At 41.8% G+C, this 19,739-nt stretch overlaps 1 long non-coding RNA gene across 1 annotated transcript; it reads left to right on the forward strand.

Annotated features, from left to right (window-relative positions):
* The first annotated feature begins 8,603 nt into the window (after window positions 1-8,603).
* Window positions 8,604-18,899, forward strand: LOC138787098 (uncharacterized). The gene is made up of 3 exons (XR_011362293.1): window positions 8,604-8,729; window positions 16,458-16,606; window positions 18,722-18,899. It is a non-coding gene; the product is annotated as an uncharacterized lncRNA (long non-coding RNA).
* The last annotated feature ends 840 nt before the right edge of the window (window positions 18,900-19,739 follow it).

Below are 19,739 nucleotides of genomic sequence, written 5' to 3' on the forward strand. Positions count from 1 at the left end.
TTAATAAATTGTTCTCAAAGATGGGCAAGGTATATGTTCTTTTCTGTAGTATAGGAAAAAGGTAATAAATATTATCTGTATCAGTAAAAGCCGTGAGGCTGTTATTGAGCACAGCAATAAGCCAGAAACTACAAAGTGTGTTCCTTTCTTCCCCAGTCTACCTTGTACCCATTACAAGTAACAACACCTATCTAAAATTAACCTGAATTACAACCTGGAACAGCGCCGACATATCTAATTAAAGGGTTTTCAAGAAGATCTAATGTCTAAAAGAAAATAATAGGACATTTCCTTTTGTAAGATAACAAGAGGGCAGAGAGGCCAGGACTGTAAGTAAGGTGGAATTCTTTCATGCATTTATTAGGGTCCTAGATTTTGTAGCCTTATACATTTTTCACTAGCTCATAAAAGCGAGTGCTGCATCTAATCCCTGTGGCCAAAGAAGCATAACATAGTTCCTTCCAGAATTGCTTTTCCTTCTGGGTAGAAAGAAATGGCTGCTAAAAGTCAGTGTGCAAATAAGTATCACTCTTTAAAAAATACTATGCCTCATTGATTAAATTTGTTTCCTTGGTGTATTTCATGCTCTAAATGCTTATTTAATCAAATAAAGTTTTTCTTAGTGTAAGCTACTCATGAAGCGTAGAGAAGCCAAGCTGTTGTTTTTTTCTGTCTTGAAAGTAAATAGTAAGCACTTCTTAATGAGAATCTTCCTCCAAATCTGTGAGAGGCATAAGGTGCCGGAGTCTGTCTGTCATGTTCCTCTTAATACAATGTCAGCACCCGCACATGAATCTGTAATGCCTCCGGGTTCATCTTGTGTTTCAAATAATTGTAGTATCATTAATATTTATGATGAACAGTGATAAAGTGACACCAGAAAGACCAGCGGTGTAAAGGCGTGCTTCATCATAGCTAGGATATAGAGTATGGCTTGCCCGATAAATAACATACACTGATTTGTTAGTATGGAAACTCACTTTTAGATGTGATAGACACCGTGACATAAGTTCTAAATGGTTTCTACGACCTGTAACTATTGGACCATTAGGACTGTATTACACGGCCCGATAATCGGCGCTCGCTTACAAGGCCTATTCCACGGCTGGATGATCACACTACAAGGGCTGCACAGATATCATTAGCGATGTCTGTGAAGCCCTTGCTGCATATATAGAAAATAATAAAGCACCACGTTACCTCTCTGCACTCTCTGGCTTTCTTCCATCTCTTAGGCTTCTCCCTACAGCCGTTTCTGGAACTTCTGAAACGTCTCATCCAATCACTGGCCGAGATGGGACAGAGCCACGGCAAGTGATTGGCTGAGCGGCCTGTCATTGCAGGGTCTGCTTCAGAAGTACAGCAGTGGCTCTGTTGAACCGGGAGAAGCCGGATGGACACTGGGGAACGTGGAGAGTTAAAGTATAACTTTATTATTTTCTCTACATTTTCACTAGCTGCCAACAGCGCACCTCTTATACCATGGAGCCATGCACGGTTGCACGCATAATCGTTTTCATTGGCTGTTCGTTCTCATTAATACACGGAGCGATAATCTTCCGAATTGGCCTAAAAACTATGGCCCACATTTACTAACCTTGTCTTTGTTTACATAAGTGTAAAATAAATTTCAACAGGCCATTATTAGCACCTTCTTATTGTTGTGAACTACAAGTCCAAGTATATAGGACTACTGAGTAATCTATAAAGTTATAGCACTGTTCTAATGCAGATCTGCTGCCATTGCAATTCCTCAATAACTGCATAAATGAAGTATCTGAATTCCATATACTGTATTAGGCCATGTTCACATGGCGTAAGAGACCGGCCGCTCCGTGACTCTGAAAAGACCATCCCGGCCGGTACTGCATACCGGACAGATGATCTTTCGGCCCGCAGTGTTCTGGTGCGGGTGCATCCGTGCGTGCCCACATCAGAACTCACTACTGCACGCTATGAAGCAAGCGGCCAGAGCCGCTCGCTTCATAGTGTGCACTGACAGGGTTTTCTGCGGCAGCTATTCAATGAACAACGGCTGTAGAAATGCGAAAAAATATGTTGTGTGAACATAGCCTTAAACAACACACTGATGCTGCTACACAGGAGAGGTAGCTCGAAGTTATTTTATTAACCTTATGACTAAAGAATAATCATTTAAACAATGATCATTAAAAACGTGGCCAACATTTAGGCCATATACACTCACCGGCCACTTTATTAGGTACACCTGTCCAACTGCACGTTACCACTTAATTTCTAATCAGCCAATCACATGGCGTCAACTCAGTGCATTTAGGCATGTAGACATGGTCAAGACAATCTCCTGCAGTTCAAACCGAGCATCAGTATGGGGAAGAAAGGTGATTTGAGCGCCTTTGAACGTGGCATGGTTGTTGGTGCCAGAAGGGCTGGTCTGAGTATTTCAGAAACTGCTGATCTGCTGGGATTTTCACGCACAACCATCTCTAGGGTTTACAGAGAATGGTCCGAAAAAGAAAAAACATCCAATGAGCGGCAGTTCTGTGGGCGGAAATGCCTTGTTGATGCCAGAGGTCAGAGGAGAATGGGCAGACTGGTTCGAGCTGATAGAAAGGCAACAGTGACTCAAATAGCCAACCGTTACAACCAAGGTAGGCAGAAGAGCATCTCTGAACGCACAGTACGTCCAACTTTGAGGCAGATGGGCCACAGCAGCAGAAGACCACACCGGGTGCCACTCCTTTCAGCTAAGAACAGGAAACTGAGGCTACAATTTGCACAAGCTCATCGAAATTGGACAGTAGAAGATTGGAAAAACGTTGCCTGGTCTGATGAGTCTCGATTTCTGCTTGAACATGACAATGAGTTCACTGTACTCAAATGGCCTCCACAGTCACCAGATCTCAATCCAATAGAGCATCTTTGGGATGTGGTGGAACGGGAGATTCGCATCATGGATGTGCAGCCGACAAATCTGCGGCATCTGTGTGATGCCATCATGTCAATATGGACCAAAATCTCTGAGAAATGCTTCCAGCACCTTGTTGAATCTATGCCACGAAGAATTGAGGCAGTTCTGAAGGCAAAAAGGGGGTCCAACCCGTTACTAGCATGGTGTACCTAATAAAGTGGCCGGTTAGTGTACATTTGGCAGACAAATGACATGACAGGTCTGGAGGCCTTCCATTGCTTTGTTCACCTGCTGACTCTTGACCTGTGGTCAGTTGTGAAGAGTCAGAGCAAATGAGTCTATAGGGATGGAAGGATGGAGGTCCTGCTCTACTTGTAATGGCTGGTGGTAGTTGGGGGAGAAATGGTGAAGAAATGTAAGAGAGTGCTAAGCATGAGCATGATAGGGCAGCACTTTCCATACTCTCTGTCTCCACTTGCTGAGAGAAATGCAGGGTTAGCAGAAACTTTAGATTTTGATAAATAAGCACTGGTGTCCATAATTTAGGGTAGAAATAACCAGTTGACAAAGTTACAGTGGAAGAATGAAGCCAGCAGAACTATCTTCTTTCTGTATGCCAATAGCTTCACCAGCCTCACCAGACGTTGACATGGACCTCACCAGTCAGCTATGCCTCAAAGTTTCAGTATATAAACCATATGGTTTATATACTGTATATGCTACCTTTCAAGATTTACTATATAATCTCTAACTACCACTCTTGTCCTATATATTTCAGTCTGAGAACAGAAAATTTTGAAATGAAGGGAGATGTTTCTAACCTTTTCAGATGTCTATAGGTGTAGAAGTTGCCCGTTCTTGAACTGAAGACACCAGTGGCTGCAGCAGCTTGAGAGACTATTGCTCCAGAGTTATGGCCAGGATCTCACACTCTTCCTCTTATCCCTGACAGATTTATATCCCTTCATCCTTAGATCTGTTGATTTGTTTTATTTTTTTTGTACAGAAAAATGAACCTTGCGCAGATACTCAGATGACTTCTGTAAATGGAAAAAAGATTTCAGTCCGGTCCAGCTAAATCACATTCTTTTTTATCATATTACAGGCCTGTTCTGTTCCCAGATATGTCTGAATGGGCACTGAATGTCACTTTACAGGTTACAGTACATTGAAGATTATCTTAACATTGTAAGACATACTGCAGCTAAAAGGGATCAGCATAAGGCCATGTTCAAATGGCGCAAGACACCAGCCGTCCGGTGATCCGGCCAGGTCACAGAACGGCTGGTGTCAGAGAAGATCATCATCACTTGCAGTACCGGACGGATGATCTACATCTCTGATGAATTGCCGCTGCACACAATGGAGCGTGCAACCGGAGCCGCACACTCCATTGTGTGAACTGACAGGTTCTCTGCAGCTGCTATTCAATGAATATGTGTATACGCTCCGTTCATTCACATACAATGTATGTGTTGTATAAATCACGGCCGTTGTTGCAAATTGCAACAACAGCTGTGATTTATACAACACATACGTTGTGTGAACATGGCCTAAGACTGGATTAGACTGAAGAAAGTTCAGTTACTGAATCATTATATTTTTAAAATAAAATATCCATTTTGAAAACCAGGGATAGCAGGTTACATGGACAGGACCCTGCTGTACCAGCAAATAATCTAAAGTCTACATGATTCTGCTTGTGATAGTGGTCGTCCTGACACATATACAGTAGTCAAGAGCTCACATCTCTTGAACCAATCAGACCCATGTTCTGCACAGGCAAAGTGTGGACTCCCTAAGATCTCCCCAAGAACAGTGACATTAAGGCTATGTTCACACTACGTAAGTCTCCGGACGTAGCGCGTTCCGTGAATAAGCGGCCGGAGACTTACGTAGTTTGCGTACAATGGAAAGTATACGATGTACGGCTGCACAGTTCACACTATGTACGAACTAAAGCCTGGATCATACGCGGCGCCGTAAAAAATTAACCAGACCATTGTTTGAGGATGAAAATGCCGTAACTTACGCCTGTAGCGTAACATGCGGCCCCGTACGTAGTGGTGATTTCTTCATTTTGCAAGCTTTTTGTGCCCATCCAAAAGGTTCTGTAGGGTGTCCAGGGCTAGGCGAAGATTTCCAAGTACAAGTCTGCTGTCAGATCGCTACGTAGGGCGCTTGGGAAGCGTATATAGACTACGGCCGGAGTTTAACACGTATATGTCCGGCCACGAAAATATGCGGCCGGACATATACGTAGTGTGAACATAGCCTAAATATGCACCTGTAAAACTGAAAGCTTCTATATGGGAAACTTCTATAAGTGCAGTTATGTCAGCAAGTGTCCCACAACAGAACAAACCAGTGCCTAAAAATAGACTACCACATTGCCATCATAAAAACCTGTCAGACAGCCAATAAGTGCCCTAACATCTAATATTCCCAGTGCCCCAAAACAGCTAAAAACATTGGTTCAATAGACAAACACAATTTGTGAGGATAGCCAGAGCTCAGCTGTCAGTATGACAGCCAGGCCTTACTGTATCTACCAAGAACGGAGAAACCTCCTAGTAGATTAACCCTGAGGTGGTCAGATTGTGACTGTCACGTGTAAAGAGTATGCTGCAAAGAACATACCCATTGGGCTCCAGGTGACCTGTCATGGATGTCTGAGACACGGGCAGATACAGTGACTGTCAGCGTTATGCTGACAGACAGAATACACTACACTAAAGAACTAGTGCAGTGAAATATAGTATAGTGGTCTGATAATCACTGTAAAATTCTGCTGATGGAACAAGAAAGAAGTTTTAAAAAAATGTATATAAAATAAAAATTATTACATCATTTTCTACAAGAAAACATAAAAAAATAAACATATTAGGTATTGCCACATCCGTAATGACCTGAATATTAAAATTATTATTATTTATAAATAAAAAATGCTATGATGTGCAGGGAAAATGCACTATAGGTGTGTTTCCCATAATCAGTGTCTATTAGTCTATTAGTAATTTTCATAACTTTTGTTGGGCAATAACATATCTTAAAATTGATTTTGCCTACATAACAGGGGAGCTACCTGCCAACTTTGGGGGATGTACATGCTTAATGAGGGCTTACTAAACTACTTACTTTTAGGCCATGTTCACACAACGTATGTTTAGCAAAAATCACGGCCGTTGTTGCAATTTGCAACAATGGCCATGATTTAAGCTAAACATGCCTTGTATTTGAATGAATGGAATCTCGGCCAGAGCACACTATACACATAGGGCCACATTTATCATCCGGCGGACGGATGATTTTTGGCGGAAAGTGCCGATTTGCGTATTATTTTATACGCAAATGGCCGATTTGCGAATAAAATAATCGCAAATCGGCACTTTCCGCCGAGTACGCCAGGGGGCGGAAAGGGGGCGGAAAGTAGGCGGGAAGTGGGCGGAACGGAGGGCGCGGACTCAGAGTCCGCGCGATTTATCATCCGTTCCGCCCAAATGTACGCCGAAAACCTACTCCAGTCCTCAGCTGGCGTAGGTTTTCAGCGGTGCGCACCGGCGCGCACAGGATTTATGTACAGGCAGTCCGCCTCTACATAAATCCCCGTACCGCCGGAGCTGCGGGGGCATTTTTAAGTCCGGCGTAAAAAACGCCGGACTTAATAAATGCCTCCCATAGTATACGCTGCGGATGGGAATATAGCAGAAAATATAGCCTAGCTACTATATGAATGCACAAAGGGGACCTAACAACTAAAGGGGGGCACAGAGGAGACCTAACCATTTTATGAAGGCACAAAGGGGCCTACCAGCAAAGAGAGGAATAGCTACTATATGAATGCAAAAAGGGGACCTAAAAACTATAGGGGTGAACAGAGGAGACCAAACCTCTATATGAAGGCACAGAGAGGGCCTTATAGGGGCCCACAAAGGGGCTTAAAGGGGTTGTTAACTATTTTTGGGGGGCTTAAAGGGGTTGTTAACCATTCCTTTTCAAATCAACTGGTGCCAGAAAGTGCCAGAGATTTGTAATTTACATCTATTAAAAAATCTTTAGCCTTCCAGTATTTATCAGCTGCTGTATGTCCTGCAGGAAGTGTTGTATTCTCTCCAGTCTGACACAATGCTCTCTGCTGACAGCTCTGTCCACGTCAGGAACAGTCCAAAGCAGAAGCGAATCTCCATAGAAAACCTCTCCTGCTCTCCAGACTGGACACTGGACACACAGCAGCTGATAAGTACTGTGTACAGCTGAGATTAACCAATATAAAATCACTGTATATGGGGATATTATTTATGTCTAGTATAAGACTTCAACAGGTTGCAAATACTAGCCTATATTAACAACTGTGAATATACACACACACACATACATATATATACATATGTGTGTGTGTGTTTTTCTTTTATTACCCAGTGCCGCATTTTTTATAGCCTGAAGCTCTGATAAATATATAAGTGCAGCATTGCTTTTTTCTTTATAATTTATTAAACCCTAAGGCTATGTAAGCATGGTCTATGATTCATAAACCATGATTTTATAGCCATCACAGAATTTCCTAGATGCAATCCTAATGATATTCCAGTGAATTTTATATGTAATTCCACTTAAATACAGTGCATAGATTTGGTCCACAAAACAGCGCTAATGTACTTAAAGTGGTTATGAGCAGAGGGAAGGGATGTATACTTTATGCACAGCCCAGAGCCCATGGTACTCTTAAAGGAGTACAGGCCGCATAGCTTAGCTGTCTGCATCGGGGGGCATTTTATGGTTATACTTTCTGGTTTAGGATTTACTCAGTTTTACAATTCCCAGAATGCATTGCTTTCTCTCAACTGCTCATCACAGTCCTCCCACCCTGTGTTCTCCCTTCCCCTAGCACTCCTGTATCATTCGGCCCAAGGCAGTATGTTGTACCTCACTCACCCCAATAAAGACAAGTCAAATAAATAACCCATTCACACCTAAAGTAAAAAACGCTAGAAAGAAACACAATTATCTAGGGAATAAAGCCAAGATAATCTTTGGCAATTTCTCTTTTTTTTTTTTTTTTTTTTTTGGAGACTAGAAAAACGCCACAAAAAAGCTGTGTGTAAGGGAAGGTCCAGGCCCAAGGTGATAGACCCCCTTGATCAAAAAGTAGAGTAGAGTCTAAGGAGTCCCCGATTCTCACCAGAGCCTGCTGCAAGGCAGGATGGGCTTCGCTGCAAGAAACTCCCAGGTTGCTATAATCAGAAAAGGTTCCCAGTGACCGCAAACTGAAGAAAGCGAAGGAGTACTGGAGCCCAGGACTAAATGAACCCCAACTGCCAACAAACTTTAATGTACTATGAGATTACGTCAACCAGACTGAAGCTTTGCTAAGAACCAGGGGTGGAATAAGATCCAAATGGGAAAGAGAGCCAGGAAGCACAGTGGTTCCTGACTGGAACAACACCAACAACTGAGCACTGAGATCTGGAGGTGATGGCAATAAATATTAGAACTTATGTGCTGAGCCTTTAAATACAGGTGAACAGGCATGCACCTGTCACTAGAGGGAGCCCAATCCCCCAGGAAGCTGGCTCAGCACAGGTGAGAAGCTTCCAAAAGACAAGTTCACTGAGAAAGAGCCGAAGAGCGAACAGACGACCAAAGCGCAGTGCAACCCACGGCAGTTACAGGATAACGGACACGACCGCATGCCGTTACACTGTGTCTGAGAGAACGCTCAGAGACACATTAAGGGTATATTCACACGGACGGGCTCGCAGCGAGGTCCTGGCTGCGGCTGGGCAACACACTAATTGGCCGGACGGGAGAGCAGGACGCCGGACCCGTGCAGCAAGGACAGGTAATGTATGCTTACAGCGGGGGAGCCGGGCGGGAGCAGAAGGGGTTAAGGGCGGTATAATTACATACTCGCTGCGGTCGTTTAGACCGCAGCAAGTATGTAGTGTATGGGAACTGCCAGGACCTGCCGGGCTCGCTGCGAGCCCGTTCGTGTGAATATACCCTAAAGGACAGACTTTAATGTTTCTCAACATAAATTCCAGGTACATATACACATGTTTATAGCTGGTAACACTATGTTAATATTGTTTGTCAAATTTCCATCTATTTATTTTCCATATCCTAGGTAAAAAGTACAGCTTACGTCTCCACTGCTCCTGAATTGTAATACCGTAGCTGGCAATGAGAAGCATAATACATTTTTTAATATAAAATATTGAGCCAAGAGACATAAATTCAGTGCTCAGCTTGTATTTATCAATTTGGACCAGGGGAGTTTTCTCACAAAGGTCTCACTTTGCTGACTGTAGTTATTATTGTTAATGGTGCTAGAAATAATAATGTTGTTAACAACAATACCACACAATGTTCTCTATCAAAACGTTCCCAATTTAACACAATAAAATTGTCCGGTGTTTTGAGGGTTTTTTTGTTGTTGTTTTTTAAGCTTAAAGAGAATTGGAATACCATGTTCTAAATATAATAAAACAGCGCCATCTAGTGCACTGTGTTAATTCAGACATGAATTAGAACCCCTTGAAATTTTATTTTCCAATATGTTTCTTGCTGCCTGTAATATTTCTCCCACTAACTACTGCAAAGCCTTTTGCAGTTCATTAAAATGTGCTTTATGTTCATACTTGACATTGATATAAACATTGTTGCTAAAAGAGGTTTTATTGAAGACACTAAAAGAGATTTAGAAAACAACGCTGGCCAAAGGAAAGCTAAGAATAATAATCTGGAAAAAAAAAGCATTGCTGAAAAGAACAGACCTAATCCCAGCACCTTAATTACTCCAACATTATTCAAGCACATGAAGATCTATAAGACCAGAGGTTTCCATAAATTATTAACTGTCTCAACTATTGAACAGGACCTGTAGCTAACCCCAAAAATGTAAATGTTACTATCATTACATTGCTTAGGGTTCCCTGATTACACACTTTTTTACAGTTTTTCAATATGCCCTAAATATGTGGCTTTATATTAAAGGGGTATTCGGGGAAAAATTAACTTTTCCCCTATCCAAAGTATAGGGGAAAAGTAGAATATTGCAGGGGGTCCGGCCCTTGAACCCCCCGGTGATCTCTGTATGGGAACCTGTAGGCTCTGTCATTCCTATGTCATTCCTGTAGACTCTAGTCATTCCTATGGAGCCGACGGAAAGAGATGAGTACCAAAGGGAAGCTAAGAATAGTAATCTGGAAAAAAAAAGCATTGCTAAAAAGAACAGACCTAATCCTCTAACAGACCTAATTTTTTAGCTGTGGCTGCACATTTTTCTTTAAAGTGGTATTCCACCCAAGAGCTAAAAAATGAAAAGTCCCAAACCCAGCTGGTCTTACTCAACAAGTCCCCCTGAGTATTTTAAGCCATCTTTCTAGCTGCCGCTGTTCCTGAGCTACAAGTTTTTCTAAGAAGCCGGTCTATATCCAAGATGGAGCTGACCGGGAAACTACATTTCTTTGCATGCATTGCACCTTAGGGCCAACTGGCAAGTATCTGCCTCATATCATAGTATCTGCCTATTACTGGCTCAATCTGATTCTTCTTTACACTGTGAACAAAATAGATATCGTCTATCCATCCATCTACCTAACAGATAGATTAGAAAGAGAAAGAGAGAAATTAAACAACTTTGTTTCCTTTCCCTTATACTTCTCAGGAGGCTGTCACTGTTCTGTTGTTTCCCTGCCCCTTGGACAGGTGCTCACTGATTAATGTGATGTCAATGGTAGGCGGGGTTACAGATAGGGTGTTACAGCTTGCCTGCAACATAAGAGACAGAGAGACTTTGGTCTCAGAACGGATTAGGAGGACAGAGGAGTGAAGACAGAGTGGACCAGGAAGAAGGGATTTTCTGCAGCTTTAGGAAGTCAGAATGTGCTGCAGACAAACGTCTCAATTCATGTAATAGAGACCTATTACAAACAAGGTTAGATTATGGGTAGGGATTTAACCAGGTTAAGTGGAGAATGAATCAGGTGATAAGCAGGCAAACACAAGCCTTAATGTAAAACATTTACACACCCTGAACACATAATTACTATTCTGATACTCACCTCTATTATTTACCTTCTCCCAACTGTCCCATATTAATTAATGGGTTAGACAGGGGAAGGAGAGCACACGCTGCTAATGACTAACATCAGCAGTCCCTCTGATGTCAGTTGTTTAACTATTTAAATGCCACAACCAAAAGCTATCACAATATTTTAATGGCTCATCTGTCAGGTGTCCGATTCATAAGAGAGAAAATAAATATTCCAAAGTCCTTAGTTTTAGATCTTTTCTGAAGGTCACCAAAGTGTACATAATAAAAACAGAAAATTACTAGAACACAGCTAACCAAAATGTGTGCCAATATTTTTTTCAAAGTAGCTCCAATGGTTCATTGTTTATCAAACCTGTTTCCCATTTTGGGGAAATTGAGTTTTACACAGTAGCTCCTCCAGAGCGAAGTCCTCCAGAGCGAGAGATGCTCTTCATCACTCCTCTAGACTCTGGCCAAAAGAAGAGGATCCCAAACAGAGCACCCCCTCTTATAATGCAGAACAAACTGAACAATCTCTTTAGTAGAGGCATTATATTCTTAAAAGTATAGTTTCCTTTCTATGGATATATGGAGAATTACTTTGCTCTGTCATACAGTATATGGTAGAAATTAATGTAGAACCTAGGGCCATATTACACGGCCCGATGACTTAATGTAAGCGAGCGCTGATCTGCTAGATGGGTGCTCACATACTGAGCCCATTGTCTGTGAAGCCCTTGCCTAATAAGTGTAAAATAATAAACTTCTAGATACTACTCCGCGCTCCCTGATGTCCTGCTAGCTTCGGCCCGCTCCCTGCAGTATCTGAAGTGACAGGCTCGCTCAGCCAATCACTGGGACAGTGCCAGGGACAGTGATTGTTAATTGACCTGTCACTTCAGACATTGCAGGAGGCAGGCTGAAGCTAGCAAGACATCGGGGAGTGCGGAGAGGTATGTATAAGTTTATTTTTATTTGTTTTACATAGTCATCGCCATTGGCCGTGCATCACTATTACACGTAGTGATGCACGGTTGGTGGCCGATGCTTTCGGTCAGGGCCAAAATTCGGCAGATTATCAATCCGTATAATAGGACCCTTAGACTGTGAGTACTCTAGGTTAAGGATGTTTTGTGCCCTGCCCACAGAATGATAATAAAGAAGGATTAAGTAGGTATACCATTAACTTATGAATGTCTAGATGCTTACCACTGTTTTTGTCCTGGCAATGATCCTGCCTGCACAATTTGCTGGCTTTGGCTCAGTCCTCTGCTTTGGTTCATGAGTGTCCTCGCTACTGTTTGCTTCTATCTGGGATTTAAAAGACCAGTTTACCTCCACCTATTTCTGCCTCCACCAATCTTATTCCATCTGCACCAATTTAAAGTTGCTCCCCTGTTCCTTCTTGCATGAGTGTTATTGATTTCTCGTGTTCCAGAGTAATGGTGTGTTCCCGTGTCTGCTATTCATACTGTATTATCCTGACCCTTTCTGTATCGTTTGCCTCTCCCGTTGCTGACTCGTACTGTCTAACCTGCATCTGAAGGCACCTGCTTTGATCCTGCATTAGTTTTTTCATTGATGACCACACTCGCCGACTAGGCTTATTTAGCCTCTTCTCCAGTGCCTTGCACCAGTACTATATGGTTCTTGGGGAGCAGTTGCTAGCCACACCGGGACTATGCTTGGGGATCCTCTAGCTGCAGCAGTCTAGCTTCTACATCCTGGGGCGAGATAGAGAGTGAAAACCTAGAGGGTCATTTAAACTCTCTTCCCTGGTGTGGCACAACTATGTAGTACAGTGAGTACACATCTGCTGCCTATTGCAAGTGTATCATCACAATTTCAATAATATTACTCACACGGAATAGAAGCTTTATATTACTTTTTCTGGTGCTTATATATACTTAAAAAAGGCATTAAACTGAGAGTTTACAGATATATCAAAAAGTTTTGTTTAGTGATGTATAAACAACCTGCAAAAAAATCTAACAATGTAAAGTCTAAAAACAAATCAGCAAGTGCCAACCATCAATAGTTATAAAAGCTCACAAGAATGGGTATAGCTATAAGGGGACAGATACAATTTAATTGTTGGGGGACCTGTTAAAAATATTGCATTAGAGCCCAGAAGCTTTAAGTAAGTGAACATGTCTCATTACTGGAGTAATCTGTGAAAAATAAGTGACTGTCATGGCACTAAGTTTTGAAAAAATCTATTGTCCTCTGTTATCTTAATTGCTGACATGTTAAAAATTCACAAACAATGCATAAAAAAATTGAGAAGGGTCTAAAATAGTCAAATAATTTTTAAACGTCTAAGAATTTTTTTCTTTTCAAATTTTGCATACATGAAACCTAGAACTACACCAGATTTTTAAAAGTACTAAAGAGTTAAACTCTTTTAGGTTTGATCATTTATTTATTGAGAAAAATGATCCAATATCATATATCTGTGAGTGATAAAAGTATGAGAACCTCGAGGCTATGTTCACACAGGTATTAAATTCAAAGACAGGATCATGGATCTAGAAAAAAGGAGATATCTCAATCTTTCCCTTATACATGTCTTCCATTAATGCTCATTTTGGTAATAGTGAAATTAGAGACAGGTGTTTTCAATCAATTGGATGACAACCAAGTGTGAGTGTGTGACCTGAACCTATCAAAGTCTTATTTTCACTGCAAGTTTACAGAAATGTTTTACTGCATGAACTAGGGAGATTTTGGAGGCCCTTAAAGCCCCTTTTCCACGGGCCGACTGAGAGGAGGAAACAAGCGCTATTAGTGCTCATTTGCTCCTCGTTCCCCGCTCGCTGTTGCCGCTATTCCACGCGGCAGCAGCGAGCAGGTGAGTCCGGGGGGGCGCAGAGAGGTGTGGGGGGGCTGCCCGGGTGATCGCTAGATCGTCCGGGCAGCCCATAGCATGCAGCAGCGGTCTGCTGCCGCCGCTCCTCTTCCACGGAGCGGCGACAGCAGATCGTTGCTGTATGAGTCATTTGTCTTTCAACATGTTTGAAAGACAAACAACGCAACGATCAGCCAGCATGAATGATGTCGGCTGATTGCTGCCTTCTATTCCACGGGATGATTATTGGCCAAATACAGACGATAATCATTCCGTGGAATAGGGCCTTAAAAGATTGGCTGATACTCATCGGGCTGGAAAAGGTTTTAAAACCATCTATTAAGAGAGAATTTGGACTCTACCAATCCATAGTCAAACAGGTTGTATATAATTGGAGAAAATTCATGACCATTTTTTACCTTCTCCAGGAGTGGTCGAACAACAAAGATTATGCCAGAGCAAACTATAAAATAGTCCACAAGGTCACAGGGAACCCATAAATTCACACATTAGTCAATATTGGTGTTCATGAGTCCACCATCAGGAGTACACAGGGGCAGATTAAAGGGGTTAGCCAGTGCTAAAAAAAAAATGGCCACTTTCTTACAGAGACAACACGACTCTTGTCTCCAGTTCAGGTGCGGTTTGCAATTAAGCTCCATTCACTTCAATAACACCGAGCAGCAAAGTCCTGCCCAAGCTGGAGACAAGAGTGGGGCTGTCTCTGGAAGAAAGTGGCCATGTTTTTGTAGTGCTGGATAACCCCTTTAACTTTACCATAGGCCACAGGCTGTTCACCAAACTTGGGTCCCCCATCTCACTTTGACTATGGCAGTACTAGCGTGATGTTCATAGAACAGGATGGATAATGTCATATTTATCATGTATCTGTAAAGTTTTATGAAAAAAGATTATCAGCCAGCAATGGTCAAACTTTTTGTTTTCTAAATGACTTCCATGTTGAATTTAGTTCCTAAATACCTTAACAGTGGTGCTATTGTCCCTGCTCACTGCTGTGTGTACCTCTGAATTAGAAGCTTCCTGATCTATCTCCAGCTTTAGCCCTCATGTAATGTTTTTCTATGCCACAAGGCTGGAGACAAGTGGCATCAAGGGGTTCAAGTATAAAATAATGTACTACCCCCTCTCTCCTAATTCAATTAACAACAATATTCCAGACTTTACCCAAACCCCTAAATACACTGGATCCAAAATTAACTCAGACCCCAAAATAACACTAAAATACCTGTCCCAACCCTAGACTGGTCACCCTGTATGCCCCTGCCCCAACCCTAGACTGGTCACTATGTACCCCACTATCCTCACTTTAGACTGGTCACCCTGTACCCCTCTCTTCACTGATTGCCCTCCCTGTCCCTTTTCCACATACCTCTAGCTTTAGTATTCCTCCTCCATAGTGTAGACTGTATAGGACCTGTGGTTACATTATAGTCACATGATAAGGTCCTTTAGTATGTACTACTATGTTACTGAATTGTCTCCTGGTTGCGGTTTTGCCCTGCGTTTTTTTTTTTGCAATTCATGGCAGAAATGTAACCAGAAGACAATACACCACTGAAAGTATAAGTCTGTTTTTGTGGCAATGGGCCCCCCAGGAGCTCAGGGCCCCAGGGAGGACTACTGGGAGGACACTACACAACAATGGAATGCATGGCAAAGTTGCAAACAGTGGCTCTTCAAAAGGAACATTACTGCCCATATTTAATTTGCTAAATCACCTGGACAGGCCAGAAGGCTATTGGAACAACATTCTGTGGACAGATGAGACCAAAACTGATTTCATTCGGTTCTCTTTATTCATTTTTGTGGCTAGTTCCAAGCCCTAACATAAGCTAAAGTTTAGACTTGATCTTTACCGCCGCTGAATTCCGATGTGGGCGCATCCGAACTCCCCACTGCACACAATGGAGCGTGCAGCCGAAGCCACACGCTCCATTGTGTGAACTGACACAGGGTCTTCTGCGGCCGCTATTCACTGAATAGCGTCTGCAGAAAACTGACATGTCAGTTTCTTGCAGCGCCGCTAGGGATCTCAATCGGAGTGTATACTATGTGTTGTTGAAACGGCCGTGATTACTTCGGTACTTACGTAGTGTGAACATAGCCTATCACCGCGGATTTCATGCTGACAGTTTTACACAGAAATTCGCTGCAATACTGATTACCATCAAAGTCTATAACACATTCTCGCAGCGGATTTCATTCCACTGAGAAAATGGAGTGCCATAGCGTTGTAAAAGTCAACAGGTTGTGCTGCTCTTATGTAAAAAAAAATAAATAAATAAAAAAAGCTATTCTTACCTTTCCGTGCTCCCCCACAGCCCTCCTGCTGTGTCTCCTGGTCCCCTGCTCAGTCAATCACTGGCCGTGGCAGGACAGCACAGTGATTGGCTGAGAAGGCTGTCACTGTCACTGAGCAAAGGACCCTGAAAAACCACCTTGGGGGGGAGCACGGACAGGTAAGAATGGCTCCTTTTCAATTTTTTTATATAACAGCAGCACAATATGTGAACATTTACAACACTATAGCACTCCATTCTCACTTTTCCGTCTCCTAATAGTCTACTGCAATTCTTCAGTTTCCTTTAGAAAAAAAATGCTACTATGCCTAAAACATCAACTAGGGCCCTGTCGTGATTAACGTTATATTGTGGATGTTTCAGGCCACCACAACTTCCCGTGAAGAACCTGAGAATGAAATTAGAAGCAGAAAAAGCCTGCACAGATGGAAAGCAGATGGACTGTGTTATGGGGTCGCTTCTATAATACTGTTCATAGGAATTTTAATCAATCAAGGTTAGGTAAATTCAGGGTACGTACCGTAACATAATTTTTTACGCCATGCAAGTCAGTTTGCAATAGTCAGATGTCTTCCTTAGCTCTTCATCAGGAGTCTTTAGCACGGCTCCCCAGCATTCACATAAATGACAGCTCCTATCTCATTCTCTATTCACTGTCGCTCTCATCAATTTCATGTGTTCACATCTTTGTTAGAACGAGTGGACATCATTATGCAACATAGATTATTGTCCTCTGAAGCCTTTTCACATTGTATGCATGTTAACAAAACCTTCCAGATGTTTCAGTGTATTTTTCCATTACAATCCACCCTGTTCAAGACATAAATCCCCTTGTTACCATGTCCTATCTGTCCTCATTTATCTTGCCATTTGAATTCCCTTCTTCTTTAGCTGCAGAATGATTTTTTGTGCTATGCTTAGCATCCCATTCGTGCTGGGCATAGCAAGCTACCAAACAGACCAAACAGCGCTCTGCTGATTTGCATTAGGAGAAATTAACCTACTTTCTCCAGGCATGGTGAAAAGAATACTGAGGGTTTTCATTTCCTTGTTAAATGGCACGTTTTATTACTTGGATCCATTTCTGGTACAACAATGATGCTTTTAGACATTTGACAGTAATTGGGAAATGGGTTTTATATATATGCCTTGTGTATATTGGTGTGTATGGTTACATTTGGAATGGTAGGAACATTAATCTAGATTATGTGATGTGAAATATATTACTGAACTTGTAACAAATAGAAATGACTTATATAATCGGATAATTTAGATGCTCGGTTATAATAAACAATGACCCCATATTAAACAGCAGCTTCTCCCCAGTGGTGCTCGGGCATTATGTCCCCTGGTATGGGGTAATGTAGTAGCGTTCTGTGCTGTACATGTATGTGTCTTGAAAACCTAAATCATGTTATTTTGAAACTAAAACGCAACTCTTCTCCTATTTACACATGGGCCAATGTGCTCGGGGCCCTATTACATGAAAAGACTATCAGCCGTAATTGGACGATTACATGCTGATCGTGGTTCTTCAACATGTTGAAAAATCCTGATCATGTCAGCGATGGTCTGCTGTTAATTATTACACCCCTTTTTCAGGTTTTCCATGCAACTAGTGGCTATGTTAGGTTTTCTTGTCAATCTGGTGCAATTATAGAACAAATGGTGGTGCGGTCACATTGTTCCAAAATTTAGGCCCGATTATCGAATTGGTAACAGTAAATCAGGGCCATTATGTACATTTTTGCAGACCTTAACATTATGCTAATGTAAAATCTATGATTCATGTGGGGTTATAAAAATAGATGCATAATTTAAAGGGGAACTATCAGCAATCTAACCTGCTGAGGATGAAGATAGGTTTCCATGCAGTTTGTAGTTTAATCCGGCATCTAGTAATGCCGGAGGGCTGGGGGAGGGGATATTGCCTCCAGAGCTCCAAATGGATTGACTAGACGCTGGATTAAACTACAAACAGCATGGAAACAGTGCTGAGGATAAAGGTAAAAAACTTACTTTTATCCTAATTAGTCCAACAAGAAAGATGGGCTCGGCACTACTACTCCTGTGCACGCTATATGTCTTGCTAGCATTAGACACACTCATAAATCACACTCAGGTGGTGATCTATTAAAATCAATATTCAAGTCCACTGTATCCGCATAAGGTAAAGAAATAGGCACTCACCCATATATGTGCAGTCTTCTTTATTTTTTAAAAACTTTTCATAAAAACCGCATGCTGCCTCTCCCTGCGGTTTTTATGAAAAGTTTTTGAAATAAAGAAGACTGCACATATATGGGTGAGTGCCTATTTCTTTACCTTGTGTGGATACAGTTACTTTTATCCTAAGCTACCCTAGCTATCAGCAGGTTAGATTTATCTAAAATGATGATAATTTCCCCTTAAAAATGCAGCATCTGCAACTTTTATCTGTAGTGTTGATCTATGTATAGGGAATATAGATGCATCCATATGTGTTCCATACTTGATCAATATTTTATGAGAATTTTACATCCATTATTCAATTTGTAATATAATTTTCTGTCTGGCTGACAGCCCATTGGACAGAAGCACAGATGCAATACGGATGATATACTAATGTTATTTCATCCATAATACAGGGAGAAGAGCAACTAAACAGACCTATAGTTGGGAATTTGCACCAGTCTTGGGCAATATGGACAATGAGGCCCTATGCGGACCAAGAAAAGTTATACACCCCTACTCTAGACTCACAAAGGAAGTCGACAGCCCTAGCAAAGTTGCCAACATCTTCTTATAGTACAAGATGTAAGAATAAAGAAGACGCCTTGGATCTAAGAATTCCTCCTGTATCACTTGTTGAGTGTATCATTTCTGTAAACACAATTGTTCTTTCCATTATAAAGTAGAACCTGCTATTTCTGAAACTGTGCCTGTAGATGGATTGTAAGCCATTATTTAGAGCTTTCATTTCAGCCATTCTTTTTTTTCTATATACTTTCCCTGCAGCAGACCCTAACAGGCTAAGAGAAGGCATATACACAGCGTGTACAGTCAACAGTGTTGTCCATTGTGCACACCTCGTGTGATATTCTTGTAATAGCTCCATCTGAACTCATGATTGGGATTAGTAGCGGCTCCATTACACACAACAGCGTGCTTGTAATAAACATGACAACGTCTATTAATGTGGGGACGGAATAACATTTTACCTTCAGCATATAAGCGCTCTTCTTCTCGTCCCCAAGCATATCCGAGACGATATTTGTGGCACTGTCACATGAACACCTGTTGTGTTCCATTGAAAAGCTGAATTGCCAGAACTGGTTTTTGTTTTTATCCCATTGTAAAAATATTGATTCTGCTTCCTAGAATCAGTCAGGCAGTCAGAGACATCTCTGCAGGTGGTTTTCTCCTGGGAGGGTTTTTACAGTCTTGTAATTGTCTGCTTACATTTATAAGGATGGCTCAAGACACAGAGACAGAAACAGTTATAATAAGCCCTATCACCATGTCAAATGCCCTGCCAGCTAAAGGTGACAATTAATTTGAGCGCAAAACCAGAAAATGAGGTGAGACAGGAAAACATCAACCAGTGACAACTCCTATCTATAGTATATTCATTAAAACTGCATTGCATTATGGTTCCAAAATACT

This window comes from Dendropsophus ebraccatus, chromosome 3 (assembly GCF_027789765.1).
Source record: "Dendropsophus ebraccatus isolate aDenEbr1 chromosome 3, aDenEbr1.pat, whole genome shotgun sequence".
Taxonomy (NCBI): domain Eukaryota; kingdom Metazoa; phylum Chordata; class Amphibia; order Anura; family Hylidae; genus Dendropsophus; species Dendropsophus ebraccatus.